We start from the raw sequence: 10,000 nt of genomic DNA, 5'->3' as shown, positions 1-10,000 counted from the left end.
ATCTCCTCGCTCGAACCCGGACTGCAACGAGAGAGGGAGAAAAATCAACAGTGATACGCTGGCTCTCCCTTTCTGTGCGAGTTTCCGAAAAAAAAAAAAAAAAAAAAACACTAGGAGGGGAAAAGGGTGAGATTCCTTCTCAAATAATATATATTACGTGAGGAAACAGATTGGGGTCCTTCCAGAATAATATACATGGGAGGAGGGGGTAGAATCTTTCTCAAATAAAATATTATGTCGGAAAGGGAAGGTGGAATCCTTCTCGGATAATATACAATGTGAGGAAACGGGTGGCAGTTCTTCTTGAAAATAAACAGCGTGAGGAAAGGGGCTGGAATCCTTGTCAAATAAAATCTGATGTAGGAAAGGGGTTGGAATTCAAATAATATACAATGTGAAAAAACGTGTTCGAATCTTTCACGGATAACACTGCGGGAGGAACTGAATCCTTCTTGAATAACATACTACGTGCGGAAGCACGTTGGAACCCTTCTCTAAAATTAAACGTGAGGCAAATTTCGTGCAGCACCTTGTTGCGTCACCAGAACTGCAAGGAATAACGAATAAACTGAGCTCTACGAACCGGAACACGAACACTACGGGCAGGGAAGGATAGGGAGGGTGAAGGGGGCCCGAAGGGAAGGAAGGAAGAGGGGAAGGAGAAGAGAAGGGGGAGGTGGGAACAGGGAGGGGGGAGCACACACACACAAACAGACACGCACACGCGCGCTTTTCACAACACTGACTCGGGTTTACGATCCTTGCCACCAGAAGCCAAACAATTATGACCTGTTGCAACCCTGTCGTGATGGAGGGAGACACTGGCACCGAGGAGGAGGAGGAGGAGGAGGAGGAGGAGGAGGAGGAGGAGGAGGAGGAAAAGGGGGAAGATGAGGAGAAGGAAGAGGAGGGAGGGGGAGGATTAGGAGGAGGATTGGGAGGAAGATTAGGATTAGGAGGAGGAGGAGGGGGGAAGGAGAAGGAAGGTGAAAAAGAGGAGGGGGAGGAGGAGAAGCGATAAAGGAAGAGGAGGAGGAGAGTTCGCAGTATGTAAAGGAGTGACGAAGAAAAGGGAAGTGGAAGACAAAACAGAAAAAAAAGGAATGAGCAGGAGGAAGATGAAGTGGTGTTAGTTAGTAAAGTAGGAAGAAGAGAAGGTGCAAGATATATGCCGGGAGAGGAAATAATGAAGACAGGCAAATATTGATTATACGGGATATCATGTCTGTCTTTCTTTTTTTCCTTCTTTGTTTTCTATATTCTTCTTTCACCATATGAATATTGATGGAAAATGAAGAAGGACAGAATAAAGAAAGAAAGAAAGAAAGAAAGAAAGAAAGAATGAAAGAAAACGATAATTAATGAATGAAAGAGGGAAAGAGAGAGAGAGAGAAAGGGAGAGAGAGAGAGAGAGAGAGAGAGAGAGAGAGAGAGAGAGAGAGAGAGAGAGAGAGAGAGAGAGAGAGAGAGAGAGAGAGAATTGAGACAAACAAAATCAGACTCTTGGCATCCCTCGGGGTTGGTGTGGACGACCTCAAGGTACTAACGACCTCACTAAAAGTTAACTGTGACGACCAGCTTGCCAAGGAGGCGGAGAGAGAGAGAGAGAGAGAGAGAGAGAGAGAGAGAGGGAGAGAGGGAGAGAGAGAGAGAGAGAGAGAGAGAGAGAGAGAGAGAGAGAGAGAGAGAGAGAGAGAGAGAGAGAGAGAGAGAGAGAGAGAGAGAGAGAGAGAGAGGGTCGACACCTCGCCAAAACCCGTACATTATGGCCGACGGACCTAGCCCCAGGATGTTGGATTTACGACCTTACGGCGGCGGGCAGGAGGAAAACTTGGGAGTCATGGCACTTCCTTACCTCCTCGACTCTCCGTCAATTAGGCGAGGACGGACGGTAAAACAAAGAGGTCATGAATGGTGATTTGTTTCCCGTGCTTGTTCAGGGCGAGGGGGGGAGGGGAAGGGAATGGGGGTGAGTAGAGAAGTGGAGGGGAAGGGAAGAAGGAGAGAGAGGGGGGGGTAGGGAGAGTAGAGAAGTGGAGGGGAAGGGAAGGGGGATAGAGAGGGGGAAGGGTAAAAGAAAGACGGGGAGAGGGAGGGAAGGAAGCCAAGAGGGAAGGGGAAAGGAGGGGAGTGGGCAGGTAATTTTCAGCCATTTACCTGTTCTTTACACCGTGTGAGGGGAGAGAGAGGCCCGTGCCAAGCTCGTCAAGTGAAGATGAAGCGAAGGGAAATGATGAGGTAATGAGGTATAGTGAAACGCATGTATCACACCGAACAAAAAAAGAGGAAGAGGACGTGAGTTGTGGGTGTATGAGGTTAATGAGATGATGAATAAGAAGTGATACAAAGCGTGAGTGAGTCTTTACACGCGATGAATGCGTCTTTACATGCTAAATTGGATGTTAAATACTTTACAAGACTTTCTTTCGGAAATGTTTAACATTCTTCTAGGTAAAGAGCAGCTGGGTGGAAGGGGAGGATATGGGGAGGGGATGCGAGAGAAATTGAAAGAGGAGAAAAAGAAAAAGGAGAAAAAGGAAGCCAGAGAGAAAGAGAGAGAGAGAGAGAGAGAGAGAGAGAGAGAGAGAGAGAGAGAGAGAGAGAGAGAGAGAGAGAGAGAGAGAGAGAGATAAAGAAAGAAAGAAACATGAGAGCAAAGAGTTAAAAGAATCAGATTTCGGGATACACGAATCCCAAACGCACGTAATCCCAAACAGCTAGGGGCGCAGCGCTCCATCACTAGCAAGGGGGGAGAGTCTCTCTCACGGGACCGTCCTGTCAACCCCCGGGATTCCTTTTTGGGCCCGGAAACGAAGGAGAGTCCGCAGAAGTCCCCGACACCCACCCGGGCCTCCCCCCAGAACGTCCCCACGGGCGAGCGAGTAACCTGGAGGCACCTTGGCAGAGGCTCTCATATCGGCCGCTACACAAACATAACCTACACGCTCTGGGAGGTCGGTTACTTTACTAACATTAAAAATGTTTGGGTTCGGGGGTATCCCCAGGGTAAAGGGGATGGAGCAAAAGGGGGGCGGGGGAAGGGGGGGGGGGGGAGGTTAAGGGCGCGTTTTTTTAGAGAGGGTTAGTCATGGTGAATTTGGGGAGAAAGGGGGGGAGTCGTTTCAGGGAAGGGGAACACACACAACAAAGGGGAGAGAGAGAGAAAAAGAGAGAGAGAGGAAGGGGGAGGGGGAAGGGGAAAAGAAAAGGAAAAGAGAGAGGAAGGGAGAGAGAGAGAAGAGAGAGAGGGGGAAAAAGTGAAATAAATAAGGTGAGGAGGGGTTTTTTAAGAAGGGGGGGGAGGAAAGGGAGTCGGAAGAGAATTGGGGGGAGGGGGAAAAAAGGAAAAAGGGGGGGAGGAAGGGGGGGGGAAGGGAAGGGGGGGGGAAGTGAGTGGGGGGGAAAAAGGAAAAGAGGGGGGGGGAGAGAGAGAAAGGGGGGGGAAGGGAATGGAGGGGGGAAGGGGGAAAAAAAGGGGAGGGAGGGGAAGGGGGCCAAAAAAAAGGGGGGGGGATAATTTTCCCCCTTTTTCCCCCTTTAAGTGGAGGGGAAAGGGCCCTTCCGCCTTTCCTTTTGGGGTTTAAAACCCTTTTCCCGCGCTGGAGGACTGGGTTTTGTTTGGGGTTTAATTTATAAAAAATTTTAATCAAACGGGGGAGAGATTTTCAATTTAACTCAACCCTCCCAATTTTTGGGGAAAATTCAAACCCACAAAGAACAAAACCCTTTAAAAATCCAAAGGTTTATGGGGGGAAAAAAATTAAAAGGAAAAAAAAAGGGCAAAAGAAAAGAAAAAGGGGGGGGGAAAAAAGGGAGAGGAAAAGGAAAAAGGGGGAAAAATAAAAAGGATGGAAAAAAAAAAAGCAAAAGGAAAAAATCGTTTCGGGAAAAACCCCCAAAAGCACGAACCCCCAAAGGGTTGGGGGATAAACAAAATTCCCAAAATCTCCTTCACGGGACCCCTTCAAAATTCCCCCCCCTGGGCCTTTGGGGCCGGCGAAGGGAGGGGGCCCCAGGTTTTTCCCCCCAAAGCCCCCCGGGGCCCCCCCAAAGGGGTACCCGATAAAAGGGGCCCTTTGGGGAATTTATACCCGGGGCCCTTCACAAAATAACCCCAGCTCTTTTGGGGGTTTTGGGCCCCTTTTAAAATAAAATAATTCCCTTTGTGTAGCTACCTTAGTGGATGGCGGTACTCTACGCGCCCGCCCTCGCCTTTCCCTCTTGTTCTACCTCTCTTTCTCGCGCTGGAGGGACTGTCTAATTGATTGTTTATTGATACAAAATTTGAGATCAAACGGTGCGAGCAGCATGTTCAATGACCCTTCAACCATCCCCAGCGCGGACCAAATCAACCACACAAAGAACAATACCATTTAAACATCCAAGTTTAAACGTAAAGCAAATTATCAGCGAAGAGGCCAAACCAAAACGCTGGGTTTCGGGGGACATTTATCCCCGGGATAGTTAGAGTGACCCATCCCGATCCACTCAAAACCCCCCACAACGGACTCCCCAAAAAAACAGCACAAGGCGTCGTCCGTAAAAACCCCACGCACGAACTAAGGCTTGGGATAAAAAAAGCCCCCAAAAAATCTCTTGGCGAAGTGATTCCCCCCTTCCCCCTTCCTCCCCGCCGGCACTCGCCGGGGGGGGGAGGCGAGCTTTCTGCCCATCAAATGCTCAGTTGCGCTAAGTGATACTCCGCATATTGTGCTTGGCAACTTGTATCGCCGTAGCCACTTCACTTGAAATGGACTTTCATTGCTCCTGTAATGGATGTTCTGGCAAGCGCTTGTGTACATAAATACATTCCTCTGTCTGCCTCTCTCTCTCTCTCTCTCTCTCTCTCTCTCTCTCTCTCTCTCTCTCTCTCTCTCTCTCTCTCTCTCTCTCTTTCTCTCTCCCCGCCTCTTCTCCCTCGTGTATTTTGTCTTCTTACCTGTTCCTCTCTCACTCCCCTCTCTATATTTTTTTCTCAGTCATTTTGTTTCCTTGTCTGTCTACCCCCCATCACTATCCCTTCTTCCCCCCCCCCCTCTCTCTCTCTGCATCACCATTGCCACAATCTAAAAGAAGTCCCTTCCATCCCCTCTACAGCCCCCCCCCCCCCCCGCCAACACGCCGAGTGACGCAGATCCACAAACACTTCAGTGTAAACAGACACGTCAGGAGGCTCTTCCTTCCCTTCCCTCCCCTTCTTTTCCTTTCCCATTCCTCCCATTTCTCTTCTCTTCTCTTCTTTCCCTTTCTCTTCAATTCTTCTCTTATCTTCCTTTCCCCTCCACCCCTCGCATTTTCTCCTTCCTTCCCTCCTTCCCTTCCTCCCTCCTTTCCATTCTACCCCCTCGCCTTTTCTCCTTCCCACCCTCCTTCCCTCGCCTCCCCTCCCCTCCCTCCCCTCCCTTCCTCTCCCTCCCCTTGCCTTCCCTTCCCTCTTTCCCCGCGACCTTCGCCTCGACACATTCGGACACCGAGCCGACAAGTTGCTGACTCACGGCCGCCCCTCTTCGAGTCTCAAAAAATATTTACATTCCGTAATGGCACACGATCGGTGAGCAAACCTGGGAAAAGCTGCGAAGTGCTGCGAGAGACAGATGGACACGCGGGATACATACACTAGTCGGCGTGGCAGCCAAAACAAGGGAAAGGTGCTCCACTTGACCCACCCTGGGAATACAGATGTCACGAGGCGAATTTATCATAATTATGTATATGCTGGTGTTTTTGCTTGTGTGTGTGTGTTTCTGTAAGGTTATATGTTTATTTGCTGCTGTTTTGTGTGTGTGTGTGTGTGTGTGTGTGTGTGTGTGTGTGTGTGTGTGTGTGTGTGTGTGTGTGTGTGTGTGTGTGTGTGTGTGTGTGTGTGTATGTGTGTGTGTGTGTGTGTGTGTGTGTGTGTGTGAGAGAGAGAGAGAGAGAGAGAGAGAGAGAGAGAGAGAGAGAGAGAGAGAGAGAGAGAGAGAGAGAGAGAGAGAGAAGAGAGAGAGATAGAGAGAAAAGAGAAAGACAGAGAGACAGAAAAAGCGGCAATGTTTACACGTGCGTATGGCCAAAGGCCTATATCCCTTGTCCGCAACGGCCTATCCAGAATCTCTCACCTGACACGACCATCACCATAAACCAACCTCTCTGCCTCCACAACACTTCGCACTCCCGTCACAACATGGCGAAAAATACCATGAATGCCCAGGTCTGAAATACTGCCCAACCTATCAGTTTCTTTAAAGGGGATTGGGTTAAGCAATCCAACTGGTTCGTCGGTTGGCGGCGCGCGTCAATGGCAAAAGAAGAAGGTCTTTTACATCTGACAGGAAGCGCTGTGGATTAATTTGGAAATAAAATATCCTGATGGTTTGCTCTGGTACTATGAAGAAAAACACATTTTTTTTATGTGTAAAGATACCTGAATTTTAAATGCTTTCCTTTCATTTATATATTTATTTACTCCTTTATGTATCTATTCGTACCTATTTGTGAATTACTGATGCGTAAATAATTCCCTGGTGCTAGCACTAAATTATTCAAGAAGAATCAGTGTAAAAACTGCATGCATATATCAAAGCAAAAATAAAATATAGAAGTACATAAAATATCATAAAATATTATAACTTCTAAAAAACGCAAATAATTCAGCACTTACTGGTAACAAAGGCATGCGATTATATCGTTTTTTGTAATCATTTCTTGTAACTTATGATAACAAGCGAACAATTTTCATGCAATTTACCCATCATTTGCAATATTTTACGTACCTCCGGACATATCGCATTATCTGGAACTTATCTTTTAACAATGTCTACACTTTTACTTGCAGGTTTTATTGCATGACCCAACTTACAAATTTCAGAATAATCATAAAAAAATTCCTCAGCCCTCATTCGATCCGTGTCTTTCTAGATAAAAGGAATTATCTGTCGTCTTAACAAATGCCAATCATTTCGTCTCTCTGGTATTCTCGTGTCGGCACCGAATGACCTTACTTTTAATATCACAATAAATCACCAATCTCGCAGACCGACCAGTGATTTATATATCAGACAAATGCCAATAAACCACAATCACGTGAAAGTTACAACGACATAACAAGACCACAGGAAACCCCAGATACAAGGCAACGATTCACCGAGCTGAGACGCCTGTTGGGGGTGTGTGGGGAGGGGGGGTAGCCGCATTACAGGGGACTGCTGTGTAAATAGCGGACGCAGTTTAATATTTGTCTTTATGAGTGCTTGCGTTACACGAGGCAGGAATAAAAGATGAGGCATTATGCAACCGTCAACATACCTATTCAAGCACACTGAGCAAATATGAATTTAATGCAAACATTCTTGCCCCCCCCCCCCCACCTCGTTGCCTCGGGTCTTTCTTGCACCTATCCATGCATAGAGTACCTATCTGCAAACATACATAAACGCCCGCACGCGCGTGCGCACAAACTAACAAACAGGCGCGTGCGCCAAATCAATCACTCACTCTAGCGCCCGATAACAACCCCCCGAAAGGCCAACTCGACCAAGCGCATCTACAAGTCGTCAGTTTAAGGAATAATTTGCGAGATAAAGACTTCAAAGCGCCAGGTAATTAGGGTCGGCAGTTCCACAGTGCGGCCTTGAACCAGCTGCTCCCACTGCCTCCCTCCCCCCTACCCTTCATAAGCTGTGAGCGCCTTTATGACAATTCAATTAGCGTAAAGCCTCGCCGAGTTGAGCAGCGCTGGTGAATTACAGGCTTGTATTCAGGGCGTCGAGTGGGACATTCCCGCGTCTACGGACCTCGTGCTTGGCTTAATGGCACGCTCGCTTAGGGAAGAGGGGGGGGGGGAGGAATGAGCAGGGTAAAGGGATGATCTTTAATACTTGTCGGTTGATTCTTGCTCCTCTCTCTCTCGCGCTCCCTCTGCTAGTACTCTTTTGTGGAATAGTTTTTTCTTGAAATTTTTGGATCCATTTTTCTTCTCAATCACCCACTTAACCTTTCCTGTCTGTCTGTCTGTCTGTCTGTCTGTCTGTCTGTCTGTCTGTCTGTCTGTCTGTCTGTCTGTCTGTATGTATGTCTGTCTGCCTGATTGTCTGTCCGTTCTCTCTCTTCCCCTCCCCCTCCACTCCCACGAAGCGAATCATTCCCCAAGTATCACGGAGGTTCTCCTCATCTCCAAGATCGATAACATCCACGACAGGATAAACGTTCTTGTAATAACGACGACCTTCCTCTTGAACACCCCTCTTTTTCCCGCCTCCGTCTCTCCTCCTCCCCTACATTTCATTTCCGTTCGCTGTTACACTCCCTTCCTTGTCCTCCCTTTCTTATCTTCCTTGTCACCCTCCTTATACCCCTGTCACGCCTTGCCCTCCTCTCCCTGATTCCTCCTGCTACCATTCCTAGCTTCCCCTCCCATATCCTCTTCCAGCCACAATCCCTACCTAGTTCTCCTCACTCTTTTTTTCTAACCCTGTCACCCTTTCTCCCTTCCCTTCCCCTTTCGATCCCCCTGCTATACACCCTCACTTGCCCTCCCCAGCCCTTCCCCTCCCCCTACCACCCTCCCTCCCTTGTCCTCCCCCTGCTTAGTCCCCAGCCACACTGTTGCAACGTCTAATAAGTGAACAAGGGCGCCCCTTCCCAAGCCGTCCCCCGTCTTTACGCCGTGAATAGCTGGCCTGGCGGGTGGTGGCTCTGGGATCTGTGTCCGCGGCACAAGAAATTATATCTTCAGGATCTCGGCTGCTTTGGCCTCCATATTGCTCGCTTTCCTTCTGCCTTTCATTTCCCCTTGCCATCTCTTCCTCTCCTCCTTCCTCCCGTTCCCGTTCTCGGCCTTCCCCTCCTCCCTTCTACTTTCCCCTCACTCCCCCCCCCCCCCTTCCTCCTTCTGGCGAGCTATCTCCTTTGAGCGGAGCCTTAATATGAGCGGCCGTATTCAAGATGCGAGCTACAGGGCAGATATTTAGAGGCAAAAGGGGAAACGTTTACCAGCCTCTGACATCAAAGAACGGGATTTAAAGAGAAAGTGTATCTGAGCTGATTTTATGTAGGGTTATTTATCTGTTTATTCATTCGCTTATTTGCTAAAACATCAATGAATTCGAAATTGTGCATACTGCCTACTAGTGTGAATTCTAAATCAAATCGGGGTTAAATCGTGTGTCTGCGTGTGTGCGCGCTCGAATGCGAGTGTTTTGCGCAAATAGTAAGGAAATGCCTTGCGCTAAGCGACGTTTACTTGGTTAACAGTTGTGTCAAAACAAGCCGTGTCGTCATCGTTATGTCTGGCTGGAGATGCGGCATGAGAGCACGTCTCTGCTGACGCGCCGTGCGGTGCAGGCCACTTGCAACTAACGACCGGCCTTCTGTCGGACTCCATATGCAAGTGAGCTGATAAAAGTGCAAGAGACAGGCCAACGGCACCCCCCCCCCCCTCACCAATCCAGTTACTAGGCAATGTTGCAAATGGGAATAGGAATTTCACTGCAAGCAAAATCCAACATGAGATAACAAGGCTGGAGCCTCCCTTCACACGCGCCACAACAAGCCACTTCGCGGCCGAAAGATCTCGCACATAACACACCAATCAAGAGAAGAAAGGAAACCACACAAGGGCGACGAGTAGAGGAAATAATCTGGAGCAGGGAGGAGAGGAGGAGAGGAGGAGAGAAGGAAAGGGGAGGGGGAGGGAGAGGGGAGGGGAGGAGGAGAGGGGGAGGAGAGGGGGAGGCAGAGGGAAGAAGGGAGCGGGGGGGAGGACGGGGAGAGAGTGGGGAAAGGGAGGCACAGGGTCACTAGGTGTTGGAATGTGACCAATGTGCACTTTCTCTGACCTTCCTGAGAATGAGCCAATCCCGACCTGCACCGGGGTAGGATTACGGCGCTTCCCGGAATGCCGAGAATGCCACTTCATTAAAATGTGCGAGATTGAAAGGATTGGAACGAGGGGTGGGAGAGGGAGAGGAGGGAGGGAGGGAGGCAGGAGTGATCGTCACGTACAAAGCGGTCCATTTGAGGG

The 10,000-nt window shown here is 48.9% G+C and overlaps 1 protein-coding gene across 10 annotated transcripts in view; it reads right to left on the bottom strand.

Annotated features, from left to right (window-relative positions):
- The window catches only part of LOC125026615 (mucin-12-like), a 325,253-nt gene that overhangs the window by 113,590 nt on the left and 201,663 nt on the right, over nt 1–10,000 (bottom strand). The window lies entirely within an intron of this gene.

The sequence above is a fragment of the Penaeus chinensis genome, chromosome 6 (genome assembly GCF_019202785.1).
Source record: "Penaeus chinensis breed Huanghai No. 1 chromosome 6, ASM1920278v2, whole genome shotgun sequence".
In the NCBI taxonomy this organism is placed as follows: domain Eukaryota; kingdom Metazoa; phylum Arthropoda; class Malacostraca; order Decapoda; family Penaeidae; genus Penaeus; species Penaeus chinensis.
The sequence above is the reverse complement of the archived record's forward strand: the minus strand, read 5'-3'. Positions and strand labels throughout refer to the sequence as shown.